The sequence below is a fragment of the Phyllobates terribilis genome, unplaced genomic scaffold, assembly GCF_046119375.1.
Source record: "Phyllobates terribilis strain yellow unplaced genomic scaffold, ASM4611937v1 Scaffold_1__5_contigs__length_1240528914, whole genome shotgun sequence".
Classification (NCBI taxonomy): domain Eukaryota; kingdom Metazoa; phylum Chordata; class Amphibia; order Anura; family Dendrobatidae; genus Phyllobates; species Phyllobates terribilis.
The window spans coordinates 595,166,209-595,179,001 of NW_027362761.1; the positions used below are offsets into that span (position 1 = coordinate 595,166,209).

A 12,793-nucleotide genomic window follows, 5' to 3' on the forward strand; every position below is an offset into this window, starting at 1 on the left:
TTTTGACTTGTTTGCATTCTGTGCAATTTAAGGGTGTGGTATGCCCTTTGTTGAGCTGATTGGTATATATGTAGCTTACCACGGGCCTAGGTGGTCTGGAGTTGGGACCCGGTCCTATTTGTCTACCCTTTTATATGCATTACTTCAACTTTGATATACAGTAAGGTTTTTAATATAGGCAGTATAGGTACCGTCCCAATTTAGGGTCACCTTGCCGCTGGTGGGACGGCTTGTATACTTTTTTTGATCAAAAATAGTTCACTAAGTACCCTATATTTATTATGCAACTTTGCTTTACATTTATATATAATTATGGTAGGGTATGAGATATATTTTTGTCTTGCTTCTTTTTTGCTAGTGTGAACATGCCTCTGTTTCTTGTATGTCTGCCATCTTAGACCTCAGTTCACATTGTCTGGTTTTTTGACTTGTTTGCATTCTGTGCAATTTAAGGGTGTGGCATGCCCTTTGTTGAGCTGATTGGTATATATGTAGCTTACCACGGGCCTAGGTGGTCTGGAGTTGGGACCCGGTCCTATTTGTCTACCCTTTTATATGCATTACTTCAACTTTGATATACAGTAAGGTTTTTAATATAGGCAGTATAGGTACCGTCCCAATTTAGGGTCACCTTGCCGCTGGTGGGACGGCTTGTATACTTTTTTTGATCAAAAATAGTTCACTAAGTACCCTATATTTATTATGCAACTTTGCTTTACATTTATATATAATTATGGTAGGGTATGAGATATATTTTTCTCTTGCTTCTTTTTTGCTAGTGTGAACATGCCTCTGTTTCTTGTATGTCTGCCATCTTAGACCTCAGTTCACATTGTCTGGTTTTTTGACTTGTTTGCATTCTGTGCAATTTAAGGGTGTGGCATGCCCTTTGTTGAGCTGATTGGTATATATGTAGCTTACCACGGGCCTAGGTGGTCTGGAGTTGGGACCCGGTCCTATTTGTCTACCCTTTTATATGCATTACTTCAACTTTGATATACAGTAAGGTTTTTAATATAGGCAGTATAGGTACCGTCCCAATTTAGGGTCACCTTGCCGCTGGTGGGACGGCTTGTATACTTTTTTTGATCAAAAATAGTTCACTAAGTACCCTATATTTATTATGCAACTTTGCTTTACATTTATATATAATTATGGTAGGGTATGAGATATATTTTTGTCTTGCTTCTTTTTTGCTAGTGTGAACATGCCTCTGTTTCTTGTATGTCTGCCATCTTAGACCTCAGTTCACATTGTCTGGTTTTTTGACTTGTTTGCATTCTGTGCAATTTAAGGGTGTGGCATGCCCTTTGTTGAGCTGATTGGTATATATGTAGCTTACCACGGGCCTAGGTGGTCTGGAGTTGGGACCCGGTCCTATTTGTCTACCCTTTTATATGCATTACTTCAACTTTGATATACAGTAAGGTTTTTAATATAGGCAGTATAGGTACCGTCCCAATTTAGGGTCACCTTGCCGCTGGTGGGACGGCTTGTATACTTTTTTTGATCAAAAATAGTTCACTAAGTACCCTATATTTATTATGCAACTTTGCTTTACATTTATATATAATTATGGTAGGGTATGAGATATATTTTTGTCTTGCTTCTTTTTTGCTAGTGTGAACATGCCTCTGTTTCTTGTATGTCTGCCATCTTAGACCTCAGTTCACATTGTCTGGTTTTTTGACTTGTTTGCATTCTGTGCAATTTAAGGGTGTGGCATGCCCTTTGTTGAGCTGATTGGTATATATGTAGCTTACCACGGGCCTAGGTGGTCTGGAGTTGGGACCCAGTCCTATTTGTCTACCCTTTTATATGCATTACTTCAACTTTGATATACAGTAAGGTTTTTAATATAGGCAGTATAGGTACCGTCCCAATTTAGGGTCACCTTGCCGCTGGTGGGACGGCTTGTATACTTTTTTTGATCAAAAATAGTTCACTAAGTACCCTATATTTATTATGCAACTTTGCTTTACATTTATATATAATTATGGTAGGGTATGAGATATATTTTTGTCTTGCTTCTTTTTTGCTAGTGTGAACATGCCTCTGTTTCTTGTATGTCTGCCATCTTAGACCTCAGTTCACATTGTCTGGTTTTTTGACTTGTTTGCATTCTGTGCAATTTAAGGGTGTGGCATGCCCTTTGTTGAGCTGATTGGTATATATGTAGCTTACCACGGGCCTAGGTGGTCTGGAGTTGGGACCCGGTCCTATTTGTCTACCCTTTTATATGCATTACTTCAACTTTGATATACAGTAAGGTTTTTAATATAGGCAGTATAGGTACCGTCCCAATTTAGGGTCACCTTGCCGCTGGTGGGACGGCTTGTATACTTTTTTTGATCAAAAATAGTTCACTAAGTACCCTATATTTATTATGCAACTTTGCTTTACATTTATATATAATTATGGTAGGGTATGAGATATATTTTTGTCTTGCTTCTTTTTTGCTAGTGTGAACATGCCTCTGTTTCTTGTATGTCTGCCATCTTAGACCTCAGTTCACATTGTCTGGTTTTTTGACTTGTTTGCATTCTGTGCAATTTAAGGGTGTGGCATGCCCTTTGTTGAGCTGATTGGTATATATGTAGCTTACCACGGGCCTAGGTGGTCTGGAGTTGGGACCCGGTCCTATTTGTCTACCCTTTTATATGCATTACTTCAACTTTGATATACAGTAAGGTTTTTAATATAGGCAGTATAGGTACCGTCCCAATTTAGGGTCACCTTGCCGCTGGTGGGACGGCTTGTATACTTTTTTTGATCAAAAATAGTTCACTAAGTACCCTATATTTATTATGCAACTTTGCTTTACATTTATATATAATTATGGTAGGGTATGAGATATATTTTTGTCTTGCTTCTTTTTTGCTAGTGTGAACATGCCTCTGTTTCTTGTATGTCTGCCATCTTAGACCTCAGTTCACATTGTCTGGTTTTTTGACTTGTTTGCATTCTGTGCATTTAAGGGTGTGGCATGCCCTTTGTTGAGCTGATTGGTATATATGTAGCTTACCACGGGCCTAGGTGGTCTGGAGTTGGGACCCGGTCCTATTTGTCTACCCTTTTATATGCATTACTTCAACTTTGATATACAGTAAGGTTTTTAATATAGGCAGTATAGGTACCGTCCCAATTTAGGGTCACCTTGCCGCTGGTGGGACGGCTTGTATACTTTTTTTGATCAAAAATAGTTCACTAAGTACCCTATATTTATTATGCAACTTTGCTTTACATTTATATATAATTATGGTAGGGTATGAGATATATTTTTGTCTTGCTTCTTTTTTGCTAGTGTGAACATGCCTCTGTTTCTTGTATGTCTACCATCTTAGACCTCAGTTCACATTGTCTGGTTTTTTGACTTGTTTGCATTCTGTGCAATTTAAGGGTGTGGCATGCCCTTTGTTGAGCTGATTGGTATATATGTAGCTTACCACGGGCCTAGGTGGTCTGGAGTTGGGACCCGGTCCTATTTGTCTACCCTTTTATATGCATTACTTCAACTTTGATATACAGTAAGGTTTTTAATATAGGCAGTATAGGTACCGTCCCAATTTAGGGTCACCTTGCCGCTGGTGGGACGGCTTGTATACTTTTTTTGATCAAAAATAGTTCACTAAGTACCCTATATTTATTATGCAACTTTGCTTTACATTTATATATAATTATGGTAGGGTATGAGATATATTTTTGTCTTGCTTCTTTTTTGCTAGTGTGAACATGCCTCTGTTTCTTGTATGTCTGCCATCTTAGACCTCAGTTCACATTGTCTGGTTTTTTGACTTGTTTGCATTCTGTGCAATTTAAGGGTGTGGCATGCCCTTTGTTGAGCTGATTGGTATATATGTAGCTTACCACGGGCCTAGGTGGTCTGGAGTTGGGACCCGGTCCTATTTGTCTACCCTTTTATATGCATTACTTCAACTTTGATATACAGTAAGGTTTTTAATATAGGCAGTATAGGTACCGTCCCAATTTAGGGTCACCTTGCCGCTGGTGGGACGGCTTGTATACTTTTTTTGATCAAAAATAGTTCACTAAGTACCCTATATTTATTATGCAACTTTGCTTTACATTTATATATAATTATGGTAGGGTATGAGATATATTTTTGTCTTGCTTCTTTTTTGCTAGTGTGAACATGCCTCTGTTTCTTGTATGTCTGCCATCTTAGACCTCAGTTCACATTGTCTGGTTTTTTGACTTGTTTGCATTCTGTGCAATTTAAGGGTGTGGCATGCCCTTTGTTGAGCTGATTGGTATATATGTAGCTTACCACGGGCCTAGGTGGTCTGGAGTTGGGACCCGGTCCTATTTGTCTACCCTTTTATATGCATTACTTCAACTTTGATATACAGTAAGGTTTTTAATATAGGCAGTATAGGTACCGTCCCAATTTAGGGTCACCTTGCCGCTGGTGGGACGGCTTGTATACTTTTTTTGATCAAAAATAGTTCACTAAGTACCCTATATTTATTATGCAACTTTGCTTTACATTTATATATAATTATGGTAGGGTATGAGATATATTTTTGTCTTGCTTCTTTTTTGCAGACATAACCTCAAGAGAAATGTGCTGTCTTCCAGGAGCAAAAATTAAAGATGTGTCTGACAGGATATCAAGACTCTTCAGACCTACAGATCACTACCCATTCCTGCTAATACATGTGGGGACAAATGACACCGCAAGAAAGGACCTGGAAACCATCTGCAGTGACTTTGAAGACTTGGGCAAGAAAGTGAAAGAATTGGGAGCGCAGGTGGTCTTCTCATCCATCCTCCCAGTGGATGGCCATGGAACAATGAGGTGGAATAAGATTCTACAGGTGAACAACTGGCTACGTCGATGGTGCCGTCAACAAGGATTTGGATTTCTGGATCACGGAATGAATTACCTATACGATGGACTACTTGCTAGAGATGGGGTGCACCTTACGAAGACTGTTAAACATGTATTTGGAAGTCGCCTTGCTACACTCATCAGAAGAGCTTTAAACTAGAACAATGTGGGAAGGGAAGCAAAAGGCCAGAAAAAGCCATACAGCTGACAAATACTATTGAGATCTCTGCTACTGGAAGTGGAAAGGAAGAACAAAGACAAAACAATTTAAATAATAAAAATATGGGAGGAAGAGAAACCAATCACAAACTAAAATGTTTTTATACAAATGCACAAAGCATGGGCAACAAACAAGGAGAATTAGAACTACTAACGCAGGAAAAGAAATATGATGTCATTGGAATCACTGAAACTTGGTGGGACGATACACATGATTGGAATAAAAGGCTAAAAGGATACAACTTATTTGCAAGAAACAGACTTGATAAACGAGGAGGAGGTGTCGCATTGTATGTTAGAAAAGCGTATATCTGCACAGAGATTGAAGCTTCAAAGACTGGGAGTTCTGTGGAAACTGTTTGGGTAAGAATACAAGGAGAGAACAACGGAAAGGACACCATTGTAGGCATTTACTACAGGCCACCTGGGCAAGCTGAAGATATGGATGAACTCTTTATGTATCAAATGACCAAGTTCTCAAAAAAATATGACGTAGTGGTCATGGGAGATTTCAACTATCCAGACATTTGTTGGGAATCTCTCTCAAGTAAAACTAACAGGTCAAGCAAATTCTTATCCTCTCTTGCTGACAACTTTATCTTCCAAAAGGTAGGGGAGAAAACAAGGGGATCTGCTACTTTGGATCTAATCCTTATAAACAAGGAGGAAATGGTTGAGGAGGTAAAAGTGGCTGGGACCCTAGGAGGCAGCGATCATGCTATTATAGAATTTTGGATAACTAGAGGAGGAAGACATGTGAAGACTCAAACTTCAAGGTTAGATTTTAGAAAGGCAGGATGTCCTTAAGGACAAAAATGTCCAGGAAGGATGGGAAATTTTTAAAAATGAGATTCTCAAAGCACAATCGTTAACAATCCCGAAAAGTAGGAAGAATGGGAAGCATTTAAGGAAACCAGGATGGATGAACACAGAACTTAAACACATGCTAAAAAGAAAGAAAGAAATGTTTATTAAATGGAAAGAGGGAGGCATATCTAAAGAAGATTATAATGCAGTCTGCAGATCCTGCAGGGCATGTATCAGGTTAGCTAAAGCTGACAATGAATTAAGGCTTGCAAGAGATGTCAAAAGCAATAAAAAAGGATTTTGGGGATATGTCAAAAGTAAAAGAAAAGTCAAAGATGCTATAGGATTTTTACAGGATGAAAATGGAGAAATGGTAAGAGAGGATGTTGAGAAGGCCAAACTTTTTAATTCCTATTTTGCATCTGTTTTCTCTCAGAAAGAAAATGTAACATCAACTGATCTTCACTGTCCTTTTAAAGGAATAGAAGAATCCAAGTTATCTGTAAACAGAAAGATTGTGAGGGAATATTTAGCTAACATAAATGAGTTCAAGTCTCCAGGTCCAGATGAATTACACCCCAGAGTACTGAAGGAGATCGTAGAAGAAATTTTAGAACCACTCTCCATAATCTTTGAAAATTCTTGGAGAACAGGAGAAGTCCCAGAAGACTGGAGAAGAGCAAATGTTGTTCCTATCTTCAAAAAGGGGAAGAAGGTGGACCCAGGGAACTATAGGCCGGTGAGTCTGACTTCTATACCAGGAAAGATCTTTGAACAAATTATTAAACAACATGTATGTAAGTACATGGATAAGAATGAAGTGATTAACCAGAGTCAGCATGGGTTTATAACTAACAAGTCATGTCAGACTAACTTAATTTCCTTCTATGACAGAATCACTGACTGGGTGGATCAGGGAAATGCTGTAGATATAGTATATCTTGACTCCAGCAAAGCATTTGACAAAGTATCTCACACCATCCTTATTGAAAAAATGACCAAGTATGCAATGGACCAGGCAACTGTTAGGTGGATTCATAACTGGCTTAGTGATCGGACTCAAAGGGTGGTTGTAAATGGCTTCACATCCAGCTGGATGAATGTCTCAAGTGGGATACCACAGGGCTCTGTCCTGGGACCTGTATTGTTCAACATCTTCATCAATGATTTAGATGAAGGAATTGAGGGTAAACTGATTAAATTTGCTGATGACACAAAGCTAGGAGGGATAGCTAATACTAGAGAAGAGAGAGAGAGGATTCAAAAAGACCTAAATAAACTGGAGCAGTGGGCAGCAACCAACAGAATGGTTTTTAACAGGGAAAAATGCAAAGTACTACATCTGGGCAATAAAAATGAAAAAAGCATATACAGAATGGGAGGAATAGAGCTAAGCAACAGTACATGTGAAAAAGACTTAGGTATACTAATAGATCATAGACTGAACATGAGTCAACAGTGTGATGCAGCAGCAAAAAAGGCAAATACAATTCTGGGATGTATTAACAGAAGCATACAGTCTAGATCACGTGAAGTCATTATTGGTCTTTACTCCTCTTTGGTCAGACCTCATCTGGAATACTGTGTACAGTTTTGGGCACCACATTTTAAAAAAGACATAGACAAACTGGAGCAAGTTCAGAGAAGAGCGACCAGAATGGTGACTGGTCTGCAAACCATGTCCTATGAGGAACGGTTGCAGGATTTGGGAATGTTTAGCTTGCAAAAAAGAAGACTGAGAGGAGACTTAATAGCTGTCTACAAATATGTCAAGGGCTGTCACATTGTAGAAGGATCATCTTTATTCTCATTTGCACAAGGAAAGACTAGAAGCAATGGGATGAAACTAAATGGGAGGAGACACAGATTAGATATTAGAAAAAACTTTTTGACAGTTAGGGTGATTAATGAGTGGAACAGGCTGCCACGAGAGGTGGTGAGTTCCCCTTCAATGGACGTCTTCAAACAGAGGCTGGACAGACATCTGTCTGAGATGATTTAGTGAATCCTGCTTTGAGCAGGGGGTTGGACCAGATGACCCAGGAGGTCCCTTCCAACTCTACCATTCTATGATTCTATGATTCTATGATCTGGGCAAGAGTGGACATCTCTGGCTGCAACCACTTTAGGACTAGATGTAATAAGTCAAACATCTGCGAGCGGGGAGGTTTGTCGCCAGCATACGCCCAGTGGTGGACCTGTTGAGCTCTAACAGACAGCCACTCCTGAGCGTGCCAATATCTTAGTCTTTAATTTGGTCACATCGCCAGTGACCATGTCACAATACATGACAATGTCTTCTAAAGTGACCCCATTTGGAAAATTGCACCCCTCTGGGAATTTATCTACAAGTGAAGTGATGATTTGACCCCATGGGTGTTTTCCAAACATCGACTCAAGGTGCAAAAGGCAAGCCGAAAACATTACGGTTCTTGGAAAATGGCGACACAAGCATTATTTTTTTCTTTCTTACAAATTTCTGAATTATTTTTACTACTTAAATAAAGTAAAAACTATACATCTACTATATAATCGGCTTATCCCGTCTGTTTGTCCGTCCAGGAAATCCCGCGTCGCTGATTGGTCCAGCCGCAGCCAGTCAGTCATCAGGGCTGACTCCGCCCATGTGGTCATGTGACTCACCAACTGCCCATGATGTACTGAACATGTTTTGTCAGTGTGTGATGTACTTCTGTCACGTTTAATGAATATGTTCTGTCAGTCACAGTGCGACATAGTTCAGTCACGTTTACTAAACACGGTCATTCAGAGTGTGATGAACTTCTGTCACGTTCAGTGAACACGTTCTGTCAGTCACAGTGTGACGTACTTCTGTCACGTTTACTGAACACGTTCTGTCAGTCACAGTGTGACGTACTCCTGTCATGTTTACTGAACACGTTCTGCCAGTCACAGCACGCTGAACAGATACTTCTTTACTGCAAGTTATCACGATTTACGCTTCCTGTCTTCCAATGGGTCGTAAGCGAAAATACGCCACTGAGGATGACAGAAAAGCAGCAAGGAAACGACAACGTCGAGAGCAACAGACACCACAACAAACTGCTGCCACACAAGCCCAGTATGCGGAATCTCACAGAAAACGTCAGCAACAGGAGACACCACAACACACTGCCGTACAAAACCAGGATGAGGGGGCCATACAAGCCAGGATGAGGGGGCCGTACAAGCCAGGATGAGGGGGCCGTACAAGCCAAGATAAGGGGGCCATACAAACCAGGATTAGGGGAATGACGGAGCCTTACAAACCACAATTAGGGGATGAGGGAGCCATACATACCAGGATATAGAAATTTAACAGTAGCTGCTGCATTTCCCACTCTAGGCTTATACTCAAGTCAATAAATTTTCCCAGTTTTTTGTTGTAAAATTAGGGGTGTCGTCTTATACTCGGGTCACCGCGCACAGGCAGCATGTGACCCTCGGCTGCAGCTGGCTCTTGCTTCAGCTTACGTCACGACTATTTGCGGCTGCAGCCAAGAGGTCTCCTGTTTCGCGTTCCCCGGTGAGTGCTAGGTTATCCCCCATCCCGTCACACCCGGCATCCACCGCACGCGCATTCATTGACAGAGCGCGCGGTGGATGCTGGGTGTGACACGATGGGGGATAACCCAGCCCACAGCCCGTCATTCACCGTGGTAGGCGGAACAGGAGACCCCTGGCTGCAGCCGCAAATAGTCGTGATGTATGAAGAAGTAAGAGCCAGCTGCAGCCGGGGGAATTACGTGCTGGCTGTGCGTGGTCAGCGATGTTGTCACAAGCAGGATTGACAACATGACGCAATTACAAAATTCATTAGGGGCCCCGGGGGGAACCATTGGGGGGTTAATTTAAAGTAGTGCACAACCCATTTAAACACTGCTTCGCTGATTAGTCGCGCCCGGTCGGCCGCATGCATATTCTAGAATACCCGATGCGTTAGAATCGGGCCACCATCTAGTTTTTTATATGTGCGCACTCGTACTGACCTGGAGAATTATATTACCGAGTCAATTTTACCATATAGTGAACATGGTAAATAAAAAATAAAAAAAAATTGTGGAACTGCGCTCTTCGCTACTTAGAATTTTTTCCCGCTTTCCAGCGCATCACATGATAATACGGATGGTGTCATTCAAAGTACAACTCGTCCCGCAAAAAAACAATCCGCCGTATGGTTATAGGGACGGAAAGATAACAAAGTTCTGGCTCTGGGAAGAAGGGGAGGAAAAAACAAACAAAAAAAAACAATGGTGGAATTTTTGGGTGGGGGCAAGAAAGTTATGGAAGAAGGGGAGGAAAGAATGAGAGGAGCAAAAACAAAGTGTCAGGAAGGGGTTAAACGCTACATCTCATTTCACACAGAAAACTTTCACCGTCTTTCAGCCCAAAACCGGCCCCGAAGAGGTTAATAATCCGAAGGTGAGGAGAACACACACATAACTTCACCTACCTGCAGGGAAGGGCAACGCTGTGTGCTGACAGGACCTGTGTGATGTCACAGTCATGTGATCAGTCACATGGGGGGAGGAGTCACGTGATGTCACTCATGGTCAGAACTTTTTCATTTTTCTTTTTTTTTACATCAGCCTCTTATTGTGACTGTGACGCCGTATTCATGAAGTCTCCGCGCCGTAAGGCGAAATCGAAAAACTTCCCGACACCCGTGTCAGTTATCTAACTTTTTGGTCCCAGAAGCACCGATCCCTTTAAGCTGTGCGCTCTGCAAATGATAGAGTTAAAGAACAGAGATGAGTGAACTTGGTCGGTGATCCTCGGATATCACCGGAGTATCACGGTGCTCGGATGTGCTCGTTACTCGGCGAGTATCAGAGTCCTGGAGTGTTGAGCCATCAAACTGACAGCCCTTGTCAGGGCTAAATCCCACATACATTCTGCATTTAGTGTAGGGAGGGAGAGAGATTTGAAAGAGCAGGGAGACTGACAGAACACAGTCTGTAGACAGGGATTAGTGCAGCCCATTGCAAAATACACTGCTCAAAAAAATAAAAGGAACACTGAAATAACACATCCTAGATCTGAATGAATGAAATCTTCTCATTGAATACTTTGTTCTGTACAAAGTTGAATGTGCTGACAACAAAATCACATAAAAATCATCAATGGAAATCACATTTATTAACCAATGGAGGCCTGGATTTGGAGTCACCCCCAAAATTAAAGTGTGAAAACACACTACAGGCTGATCCAACTTTGATGTAATGTCCTTAAAACAAGTCAAAATGAGTCTCAGTATTGTGTGTGGCCTCCACGTGCCTGTATGACCTCCCTACAATGCCTGGGCATGCTCCTGATGAGGCTGAGTATTGTGTGTGGCCTCCACGTGCCTGTATGACCTCCCTACAACGCCTGGGCATGCTCCTGATGAGGCTGAGTATTCTGTGTGGCCTCCACGTGCCTGTATGACCTCCCTACAACTCCTGGGCATGCTCCTGATGAGGTTGAGGATGGTCTCCTGTCGGATCTCCTCCCAGACCTGGACTAAAGCATCTGCCAACTCCTGGACAGTCTGTGGTGCGACGTGACATTGGTGGATGGAGCGAGACATGATGTCCCAGATGTGCTCAATCGGATTCAGGTCTGGGCAACGGGCGGGCCAGTCCATAGCTTCAATGCCTTCATCTTGCAGGAACTGCTGACACACTCCAGCCACATGAGGTCTGGCATTGTCCTGCATTAGGAGGAACCCAGGGCCAACCAGCATATGGTCTGACAAGGGGTCTGAGGATCTCATCTCGGTACCTAATGGCAGTCAGGCTACCTCTGGCGAGCACATGGAGGGCTGTGCGGCCCTCCAAAGAAATGCCACCCAACACCATTACTGGCCCACTGCCAAACCGGTCAGGCTGAAGGATGTTGCAGGCAGCAGATCGCTCTCCACGGTGTCTCCAGACTCTGCACGTCTGTCACATGTGCTCAGTGTGAACCTGCTTTCATCTGTGAAGAGCACAGGGCGCCAGTGGCGACTTTGCCAATCCTGGTGTTCTATGGCAAATGCCAAGCGTCCTGCACGGTGTCGGGCTGTGAGCGCAACCCCCATCTGTGGACGTCGGGCCCTCATACCACCCTCATAGATTCGGTTTCTAACCGTTTATGCAGACACATGCACATTTGTGGCCTGCTGGAGGTCATTTTGCAGGGCTCTGGCAGTGCTCCTCCTGTTCCTCCTTGCACAAAGGCGGAGGTAGCGGTCCTGCTGCTGGGTTGTTGCCCTCCTACGGCCCCCTCCACGTCTCCTGGTGTACTGGCCTGTCTCCTTGTAGCGCCTCCAGCCTCTGGACACTATGCTGACAGACACAGCAAACCTTCTTGCCACAGCTCGCATTGATGTGCCATCCTGGATGAGCTGCACTACCTGAGCAACTTCTGTGGGTTGTAGAGTCCGTCTCATGCTACCATGAGTGTGAAAGCACAACCAACATTCAAAAGTGACCAAAACATCTGCCAGAAAGCATTGGTACTGAGATGTGGTCTGTGGTCCCCATCTGCAGAACCACTCCTTTATTGAGGGTGTCTTGATAATTGCCAATAATTTCCATATATTGTCTATTCCATTTGCACAACAGCATGTGAAATTGATTGTCAATCAGTGTTGCTTCCTAAGTGGACAGTTTGATTTCACAGAAGTTTGATTTACTTGGAGTTATATTCTGTTGTTTAAGTGTTTCCTTTATTTTTTTGAGCAGTGTATATAGCTGCTGCGTTTTTTGGAGGGGAGGGGGGTTTAAAAATGTAATATATTTTGATCCATCGAGTATTACGTGCTTTGTGGTACTTTTTCGTGTTATATAACACTGCAAAAAAAGTGTTGAAATTTGGCTGGATTAAATTACTCACCCAGAGTATTCTGTGGTGTGGGGTACATTTTTGTGATTTCCAACACTCAAAAAAGCA

The 12,793-nt window shown here is 42.3% G+C and overlaps 1 protein-coding gene across 1 annotated transcript in view; it reads right to left on the reverse strand.

The window, feature by feature from the left end:
* The window catches only part of LOC141273155 (uncharacterized), a 36,206-nt gene extending 25,806 nt beyond the window's left edge, over positions 1-10,400 (reverse strand). The window contains exon 1 of the mRNA XM_073684644.1: positions 10,332-10,400. The gene's annotated coding sequence lies outside the window, so the exon portion shown is untranslated. The remainder of the gene's footprint in view (positions 1-10,331) is intronic.
* Between the last annotated feature and the right edge of the window lie 2,393 nt (positions 10,401-12,793).